Source organism: Saccopteryx bilineata, chromosome 8 (genome assembly GCF_036850765.1).
Source record: "Saccopteryx bilineata isolate mSacBil1 chromosome 8, mSacBil1_pri_phased_curated, whole genome shotgun sequence".
In the NCBI taxonomy this organism is placed as follows: Eukaryota; Metazoa; Chordata; class Mammalia; order Chiroptera; family Emballonuridae; genus Saccopteryx; species Saccopteryx bilineata.
In genome coordinates, this window is record NC_089497.1 from 20,543,936 (window position 1) to 20,554,487 (window position 10,552).

At 35.1% G+C, this 10,552-nt stretch overlaps 1 pseudogene; it reads left to right on the forward strand.

Annotated features, from left to right (window-relative positions):
- The first annotated feature begins 9,833 nt into the window (after window positions 1-9,833).
- On the forward strand, window positions 9,834-9,933 carry LOC136312373 (small nucleolar RNA SNORA66; annotated as a pseudogene).
- The last annotated feature ends 619 nt before the right edge of the window (window positions 9,934-10,552 follow it).

A 10,552-nucleotide genomic window follows, 5' to 3' on the forward strand; every position in this document is an offset into this window, starting at 1 on the left:
TAGTGCCAGTGGAGTGACTCTGAGTCAGCGATAAGAGTCATTTCCGACTCCTCTGAGAAGGAAGGGAAGGAGGTTTATGCTGGACTTGCCTTTGACAGATCCAGAGCCCCACCAGTGGTCACCAAGAAGGTGAAAATCCAGGAGCAGAAAGTGCCTCCAGGGCAGGAACAAGCCCTTCCAGAAGTAATTGAGCGCTCTGTGGTCTAGCCCTCCACCCATACAGAGTTGATAAAATTAGGGGTGAAGTCCAGGCAGAAGCCCACCGAGTCTCTGACAGCTTTGTTGTTGTGGCTGTGGGACACAGGGGTGGATGGTATTGTGTTCTCTGCAGCAGAGATGGAGAAATTAGCCACAACTACCATGCACTCCTCCTTGGGGCAGAATATTCAGAACTACCATGACAACCCAAGAAATCATACCCTATTAGAAAGGGTGATGGCTGCCACTCGTACAGTCTGGCAGAGTTCTGGAGAATCACCGGGGGCAGTGAGTCAATGGCAGTTGTATATTGCTTTGCAGCAGGTCCTCTGGGAAGTGGTATAAGGAATGCTGCTTTCAAACAACAGGCCTATGGGCCAAGTGAGGAAGTATTTATGGCAGGGATAATGGACATTCTTCTCTGTAGCACCCTGCCAGCTCTTTTTGGAGTCACAGAGATAAAGGGTGTCTTTGATGGGCTCATTAGTAGACTGGATATGGCTGAGAAAAGAATCCCTGAGCTAGAGGATATATCAAAAGAATCCTCCAAACACTGAAAAGGAAAGAAAACAAAAAAAGAATGGAATATACAACTGTGGAACAATTACACATAATAAGAACACCGGAAGGAATAGAAAAGAAAGAAATATTCCCTGAGAATTTTCCCAAATTAATGTCAGACACTTAAACCCAAGAAGATAAAAAAAAATGCCAAAAACATTGCATCAATGCATATAATTTTCAAAGTACAGAAAATCAAGCATAAAGAAAAAAATCCTGAAAAAGTCTAAGGAAATAAACACTTTAACTAGTAGAGAAAAAAAATGTAAAAGAAGCCACGGAAGCAAGAAGACAGTGAAGTGAAGAAGAGCATATATAGGAAAGGCAGAATTTTTAAAAATTAAATTAAATAAAAAGTTTAGTTTTTATTATTCTTAATTTTATTCAACAGTTTATTCAATAAAGCAGTTTATTTAAAATAATAATAGCAAGTGTATTTGATTATATATGCTTATGAATGTATATCACATACATATATATATGTATATTTATACTTATATATGTTATACATGAAAGCAATGTTCCAAGGGGCCGGAGGGAGAAATTAGGATTATTTTTTTATTTGGGGAATATTTATGTTTTTCAGAAAATGTTTTACTTCTATTTGAAAGATTAGCTTGATTTGCCTTAAATGTACATTACAAAATCTAGATCAACCAATTAAAAAAGTAAGAAAAAGAAAACCAAAAATATAAATGATATAGTAAAAAAAAAGGGGGGGGGAAATGGAATCATATGGAGAGCTCAACAAAAACCACAGAAGTAGAAAAAGAATGACAACAGAGAAACTAAGAACAAGGACAACAAAGAGAGAAAAGTAACAGATATGATAAGTATTAATCCAACTATATCAATAATCAGTTTGAACATCAATGACCTAAGAGCACTAATTAAAAAACAGAAATTATCCAAGTAGATCAAAATACCAGACACAACTATATGTTGCCTACAAGAACCCAATTTAAATATAAAGACAGTTAGATTAAAAGGAAATGGATGGCCCTGGCCAGTTGGCTCAGTGGTAGAGCGTCGGCCTGGCGTGCAGGGGTCCCAGGTTAGATTCCCGGCCAGGGCACACAGGAGAAGCACCCATCTGCTTCTCCACCCCTCCCCCTCTCCTTACTCTCTGTCTCTCTCTTCCCCTCCCGCAGCGAGGCTCCATTGGAGCAAAGATGGCCCGGGCGCTGGGGACGGCTCCTTGGCCTCTGCCCCAGGCGCTAGAGTGGCTCTGGTCGCAACAGAGTGACGCCCCGGAGGGGCAGAGCGTCCCCCCCCTGGTGGGCGTGCCGGGTGGATCCCGGTCGGGGGCATGCGGGAGTCTGACTGTCTCTCCCCGTTTCTAGCTTCAGAAAAATACAAAAAAAAAAAAAAAAAAAAAAAGGAAATGGATGGAGGAAAAAATACCATGCCAACAGTAATCAAAAGAAAGAAAGAGTAGATGTGTTCATTTCAAGCAGGCTTCAAAGCAAGGAAATTTACAAAGTATTAAGAAGAGATATTGATAAAGGGGTTAAAGTTTATGCCAATGTGAGCACTCACAAGCACTAAATAGTGTCAATTTTATCATATCATTGTTGGCTCTGGGTAAGTGATATTTCTAGATGTTTATAATTCAACAATTAAAAAAATGCCATCTCTTTCCATACTAATGATTTTAATTTCAATATATGAGCTTATGAGTAATTTTAATTCACTCTTCAAAAAAATTTTAAGTATTGGTACCACTTATACAGGATTGTATTATTTTATTTATTTTTGGACTTAGACATTGTATATAATTGTTCTTAATCAAAATGTCATACCATCTTTTCTTATTCTATTGATACATAGTTTTAAATTTTCATTAGAGTACCAGCTACCACAGAGAAAACTAATTTTGTTCAAAATTATCAATGTTTTTCTTTTTTTTAAAATTTTATTTATTTATATATTTTTAGAGAGGAGAGAGAAACAGAGAGGGAGAGAGAGGAGAGAGAGACAGAGAGAGGGGGGGGAGGAGCAAGAAGCATCAACTCCCATATGTGCCTTGACCAGGCAAGCCCAGGGTTTCGAACTGGCGACCTCAGCATTTCAGGTCGACGCTTTATCCACTGCGCCACCACAGGTCAGGCTCAATGTTTTTCTATAGGCACTGTCTTTTGGAGGTTCTTAATTTTTTTCTTAATCTGCAATTTATCTTTCTCCCACATTTTCTCCTACGAGCAGTTAGCTGTAATTTTAATAGACACTCCTATGAACATAGTATGTTTCCTTGTGTGTACTTTGAAATACCTAAATAATACTATCTTTATTTTCTAAAGGAATGCCAGTTGACCCAATACCATTCACTTAAAATTCATTTGCTCGGTGATGCTTTTTATTGTTGTTGCAATTCCTATACACTTGAAAATTGTCTATATATTGATGATAGGTTCCTAAGATATCCTTTTGTTCATTTTTTAAGTCAATAGTACCCTCTTTTATATACTATAATGTGTCTTAATATTTAATAGGGAAAAATTTTCTTTTTAAAATTTTCTTGTATATTTATGTCTCTTCATTATTGTACCAGTACAACAGAGTACTCAAAAGAGGTTTATTAAAGATATTTGTTTTTTTGTAGAATATCAATTTTATTATTTGTGTTTATAGTCATTGTGGTTTTTGAATAAAAAATCTTTGATTAACCTGGACTGCCAAAAGTATTCTCCTGAATTCGTTAGAGGAGCTTTACAGTCATAAACTTTTACATTTATGTCTACAATCCATCTTGGGTAAAATCCTTGGGCAAAATTTTTGTGTGTCCTTGAGGTATTATCAAGTATCAAAATTTTCCCATTTGGATATTGAGATATTCCTGAGCTATTTGTTTAAATTACTTTTCTTTTTGTATAGCATTGGTGGTTTTGCACTTTTTTGTGTATAGGTCTTTCACACTAATTGTTACATTTATTCCTAGATATATTAGTTTTTCTGATGCTATCTGGGTCAACAGTTTTGTGCCCATATCAACCCTTTTTTGCCCTGCTTTGTTGTACTGAAGCTAGTCCCTGAAGACATTTCTTCCTTGCCAGCTAAACCAATGATAGACAAGCTTCTGCTTGTAGCACCTCGGCAAACTTCATTATCCTGTGATGAGCTGCGGCCATACTTCCCCAAAGACGTCTGATTTTCAGCCTCGTGGGAGTCCCATTTACGAGTAAGTTCTTTTCTGGCTTTTTTTTCCTCTGCCCAAGATTAGATATCTGTTCCCCACATTTATTATTACTTATAATTTAGAATTCTCTTTTATCCCTTTTTATAATTATGAATTCTTTCTACTAGTCAATCCTGCTTTATGTGTAATTTTCTGTGCTTAATTGCTGGTTGTGTTTCTGTCTCCTGACTGGACCTTGAGAGCCATGCTTTCTTTGTTTAAAAATTTTAGGTATAAATTTAATATATTTTATAGATATAGAGTTATTTAAATTTTGTATTTCTTTTTGTACTAAATTTTAAAGATTAATTATAAATAAATTTATGTATTTCATCCAGATTAGTTTTTTTGTTATTGACTTAAAATATTCCTTTATTACTATTTTAATACCTCTAGAAAATGTGGCAATATCATTTTTTTCATTCTTTAGATTAAATATAATAATCAGTTTTTCTTGTTATTCTTCTGTCTTTATAAATTTTGTGATGATATTGTTGGCTATATACAATTTTATGATTCTCACTTTTTAAATTTATCTTGGATGTTAATATTGCTATGAGAATTTTCCATTGACTAGTATTTACCTGGTATTTTTTATTTTTACATTTTCATAGTTTCTGTTAGTTAATTGCAAATTTTTTAAGGTATTTATTAGTGAGCATTACATTGCTGAGATTTAAAAAATAGTTTCAGATAATGTGTCTATTTTAAAAAGTGATTAAAAAGGCCTGACCTGTGGTGGCACAGTGGATAAAGCGTCGACCTGGAAATGCTGAGGTTGCCGGTTCGAAACCCTGGGCTTGCCTGGTCAAGGCACATATGGGAGTTGATGCTTCCTGCTCCTCCCCCTTCTCTCTTTCTGTCTCTCTCTCTCTCTTCTCTCTCTCTCTACCTCTCTCTCTCCTTTCTAAAATGAATAAATAAAAATTAAAAAAAATTTAAAAAATGTGATTAAAAGCTGTTTATAATTTTTGTTATTGATATATTTGGACTCATTTCTTTTATCTCCAATATGTTCCATTTTTGTCATTTTTTAATTTTCTTTAGATTCTTACTGGAATTCTCTTAGATTTTTCTCACTGATTTGAACATGGTAAATTTTATGTCTATATTGTTATCAGTTATACTTAATATTTTATTAAACATGTATACCTTCATGATTTCCTGGGTCTAATATTACTCAGTACATTTATTCTTAAACTATGTGAATCTCATTATTCTTTGTTTCATGAACTCTCTCCCATATTACCTGTTAAGTTACATTGTTATCATAATATTTTTTTCACTTATTCATTTTAGAGAAGAGAGACAGTGAGAGAGAGAGAAGGTGGAGGAGGAGCAGGAAGCATCAACTCCCATAAGTGCCTTGACCGGGTAAGCCTATTGTTTTGAACTGGTGACCTCAGCATTCCAGGTCGATGATAGATCCACTGCGCCACCACAGGTCAGACCTGTGATCATAATTTAATTAATATTTTCCAACATGTTTTGACAAAATTTCATCTTGCATTCCCTTTCAATAAAATTATTAGTATCAGGTTATCATACTAGTGTTTTTTTCCTTAGAATTAGTAAGTGGTAAATTATTTCTATACCTGAAAATTTTGCTTTTATTTTCTTACTTTTGAGTAATGTTTTAGCTAGATTTAGAATTCTATTTGACAATTATTTTCATCAGTTTGGCTGAATTAATCTGTTTAAACAATTTTTACTTGGAAAAATTCTACTGCATAAATGACATTTTTCTGTGGTTATGTTTTACCTCCTTTACTTTTTATCACTGAGAGTTTATGTTCAATTCAAAATTTATGGATTTTGATGTATTTTTAATTTTGCTAACACTAGATGTTTGTTTTTTTCTTTTAGAATATACGTTTTTCTCTAATTATTAAAAACTCCCAGGCATTGTCTTTTTCAATATCCATTCTTCATTCTGTATTTTCTTCTTTATTTCTGTAATTTTTATTAGACATCAGTTGAAGCATCTCAATCTTCCTTCATTTCTTAATTTATTTTTATGTTATAATTTTCTCATCTCTCTTTATAATTAATTGTGCTTTCAGTTGTGATTAGCCTAACCTGTATTTTCATATGTAATGAATGATATTTCATATATAATCTCCTATTTGATCCATTTTAATACCCTCTGGTCTTGACTTATATCTGCTCTTTATTCCTTTACAAACTGTTATTCTTTCTTATTTATTTATTTATTAGATTTTATTTATTTTAGAGAGAAAGAGAGAGTAGAGAGAAAAAGAGAGGGAGGAGAGGGGAAGGAGCAGGAAGCATCAACTCCTGTATGTGCCTTGACCAGGCAAGCCCAGGGTTTTGAACCAGCAAGCTCAGCATTCCAGGTCACAAGCCCAGGGTTTTGAACCAGCAAGCTCAGCATTCCAGGTCGACGCTTTATCCACTGCACCCGCACAGGTCAGGCTTTATTCTTTCTTTTAGGCTATCATTTCTCCTTTTAGATCTTCGGGTTCTTTAACAAACTTATTTTATGTCCTTTTCAGGGTTTTCATTGGAATACTTTCATTGGAGTTAATCCATTAGAATGAATCAGCTATTTATTTATTTATTAATTTAATTTTGACAGTGACAGAGAGTCAGAGAGAGGGACAGATAGGGACAGACAGACAGAAAGGGAGAGAGATGAGAAACATCAATTGTTTGTTGCAGCTTAGTTGTTTATTGATTGCTTTCTCATATGTGCCTTGACCGGGGAGGGCGGGCTACAGCAGGGAGAGTGACCCCTTGCTCAAGCCAGTGACCTTGCATTCAAGCCAGCAACCATGGAGTAATGTCTATGATCCCATGCTCAGACCATCTTCCTCTTGCTTAATCTGGTGAACCTGTGCTCAAGCTGGTGAGCCCACGCTCAAGGCAGCAAACTCAGTGTTTTGAACCTGGATGCTCCACGTCCCAGTCCAATGCTCTACACTGCGCCACTGCCTGATCAGGCTGAATCAGCCATTTATTGAATTTGTTGACTATTTTTCATTAAGTTAGTTTCCTGGTATGATGTATAATTTAGGTTGCTAGCTCATCTTTCTGTCCTTCTTGCTTGTACTTTTAACTCTACCTCCAAACTCACATCATGACATTCTCTTTACATCTAAAAATATATGCTTCCCTCCACCTGACAAGTGAGATTTTCTATTTCAAAATATGGGTTTATATTGTTTATACAGTGCTCTTGTTCTCTGGAAATATTACTGATCTAGTGTTTATAGCCTGTGTGTGACTTGAACATGGTCCTGATCATGTAGTTTTCCCTACTCTTTCTGCTTCCCAAACAGCACCTCAAAGCTATATATTATACATACCTAAGAAATCATTGTAGTTATTTAACCCTTTTTCATAGACAGAGAAAGCCTACCCTAGGTCCAGTTCTTACCAGTGAGCCTGGGTCTCCTCCCTACCTGTTGAGACACTTCTGTAACCTGTCTTTCCAATGTGAAGTTCAGTGTCTTCTGCTTCTACTCACCAATCCCTGTTAGGTCAACAGATATATTTTTCTTGTTTTTAATCATAGTTATGATTATTTTAAGTATATTTCAACATATGACGTATATTTTACATACTGTATTATTTCTCTAATTTTAAGTAGGGGTTTTGGTTCTTTTTCTGTGAGTTAGTAATATGGTCTTGACAGGAAGAGTGTATATTTCTATAATGGAGGTTTGTAAGGGATAACTGGGGAGAAAATTAAAAGTGTGTGTTATCCAGAAGGCACAATTGTCCATAAATTTTACTTCTTTACATTCATTTCCTCTTTTAAACTACACATTTATCTGTACATAATTCACCAAGAAAACTATAGAATACATTGTTTAAATTTCCATCATTTTCTTTTATCACATATAATCAATAAGCTTTTTATATTAATCCATTTTTTTATTTTTTTGTTTTTTATTTTTTAATTGATTTCAATTTATTGTGTTTACATAGATTCTAGTGTTGTCCTTGAATGCATACCCCCTCCCCATATTCCTCTCAACATCTCCTATGCCCTACTTCCCATAGCGCCCTCCCCCCTTCTCTACAGGTTCATCCCATCCTATCATCCCCTTTCCCTCTGTCCTCTTTTCCTCTGGTCCCTTTGATCCCTCTGCTCTCTCAATTCCATTCCTCAGTTCACATTGTTCATTGGATTCCTCAAATGAGTAGGTCATATGATATTTTTCTTTTTCTGCCTGACTTATTTCACTCAACATAATAGTTTCCAGGTCCATCCATGTTGAGGCAAAAGGTAAGATTTCCTTCTTTTTCATGGCCCCATAGTATTCCATTGTATATATGTACCATTGCTTTTGAATCCACTTGTCTACTGACGGACACTTGGGCAGTTTCCAGATCTTCGCTATAGTGAACAATGCTGCCATATACATGAGGGCTGCATTTTTCCTTTTGAAACAGTGTTATGGTGTTTTGGGGGTATATTCCTAAAAGTGGGATAGCAGGCTCAAAAGGCAGTTCCATTTTTACTTTTTGAGGATTCTTTATACTGTTTCCACAGTGGCTGCAACAGGCTGCATTCTAACCAGCAGTGCAAGAGTGTTCTCTTCTCTCCACATCCTCACCAGCACTTATTCTGTGTTGTTTTGTTGATGAGCTCTATTCTGACTGGTGTAAGGTTATATCTTATTGTGGTTTTAATTTGCATTTCTCTAATGATTAGTGATGTTGAGCATTTTTTCATATGCATATTGGCCATCTGTATGTCCTCTTTGGAGAAGTGTCTATTCATTTCTTTTGCCCATTTTTTTTTGCCCATTTTTTGATTGGGTTGTTTATCTTCCTGGTATTGAGATTCACAAATTCTTTATAAGTTTTGGTTATTAACCCCTAATCAGATGTATTATTGTTGAATATGGTCTCTCATTGTGTAGTTTGTCTTTTCATCTTTTATTTCCCTTGCCTGTGGAGATAAATCAGCAAATATATTGCTGTGACAGATGTCGGAGAGCTTACTGCCTATGTTTTCTTCTAAGATGTTTATGGTTTCACGGCTTACATTTAAATTTTCTATCCATTTTGAGTTTATTTTTGTGAATGGTGTAAGTTGGTGGTCTAGTTTTATTTTTTTGCAGGTAACGGTCCAAGTTTCTCAACACCATTTGTTGAAGAGTCTGTCTTCTTACCTCCTTTGTCAAATATCAGTTGTTCATAATGATGTGGGTTTATTTCTGGGTTCTCTGTTCTGTTCCATTGATCTATCTGCCTGTTCTTATGCCAGTACCAGGCTGTTTTGAGTACAATGGCCTGGTAGTATAACTAGATATCAGGAAGTGTGATATCTCCCACTTTATTCTTCCTTTTCAAGATTGCTGAGGCTATTCATATTCTTTTTTGCTTCCGTATAAATTTTTGGAATATGTGTTCTATATCTTTGAAGTATGTCATTGGTATTTTATTTAGTATTGCATTGAATTTGTAAATTGCTTTGGGTAATATAGACATTTTAATGATGTTTATTCTTTCTAACCATGAGCATGGTATATGCTGCAACTTGTTTGTATCTTCCTTGATTTCTTTTATCAACGTTTTATAATTTTCTGAATACAAGTCTTTAATCTCCTTGGTTAAATTTACTTCTAGGTACTTTATTTTTTTGATTGCAATAGTGTAGGGAATTGTTTCCTTAATTTCTCCTTTTTATAGTTTATTGTTGATGTTTAAAAACTCCTCTGATTTCTGAGTACTAATTTTATATCCTGCCACCTTGCTGAATTCATTTATCAGCTTGAGTAGTTTATTCACTGAGACTTTAGGGTTTTCTATATACAATATCATATTATCTGCAAATAATGATAGTTTTACTTCTTTTTTAATTTGGGTGCCTTTATTTCTTCTTGTTGTCTGATTTCTGTGGCTAGGACTTCTGAACTACATTGAGTAAGAGTGACGAAAGAGGTTTGCCAATGTAAGTGTGGTGATAGTAATGTATTAGCCTCAGGAGCTACTAAGGTGGTGTATTCTATATTAGGACAGTGTTAAAAAAAAAGAGTGGTGAAAGGGGGCACCCCTGCCTTTTTCCTGATCTTAAGGGGATTGCTTTTCATTTTTTCCCATTGAGTATGATGTTGGCTGTGGGTTTCTCATAGATGGCCTTTATCATGTTGAGGTATGTTCCCTATATTCCCACTTTGCTGAGAGTTTTGATCATAATGGCTGCTGGATTTTACCAAATGCTTCTTCTGTATCTATTGAAATTATCATGTGGTTTTTCTCCTTCCTTTTGTTTATGTGATGAATCACATTGATTAATTTGCAAATATTGTACCATCCTTGCCTCCCCAGAAAAATCCTACTTGATCATTCTATATGATTTTTTTATATATATATTGCTGGATTCAGTTTGATAATATTGAAATATTTTGTAGAGGATTTTGGCATCTAAATTCATCAGATATATTGGCCTATAATTTTATTTCTTTGTGTTGTCTTTGCCTGGTTTTGGAATCAGAATTATGCATGCCTCATAAAAGGAGCTTGGAAGACTTCCTTCCTCTTGAATTTTTTGAAATAGCTTGAGAAGGACAGGAGTTAGTTCTTCTTTGAATATTTGGTAGATTTCGCTTGTGAAGCCATCAGGCCCAGGACTTTTGTATG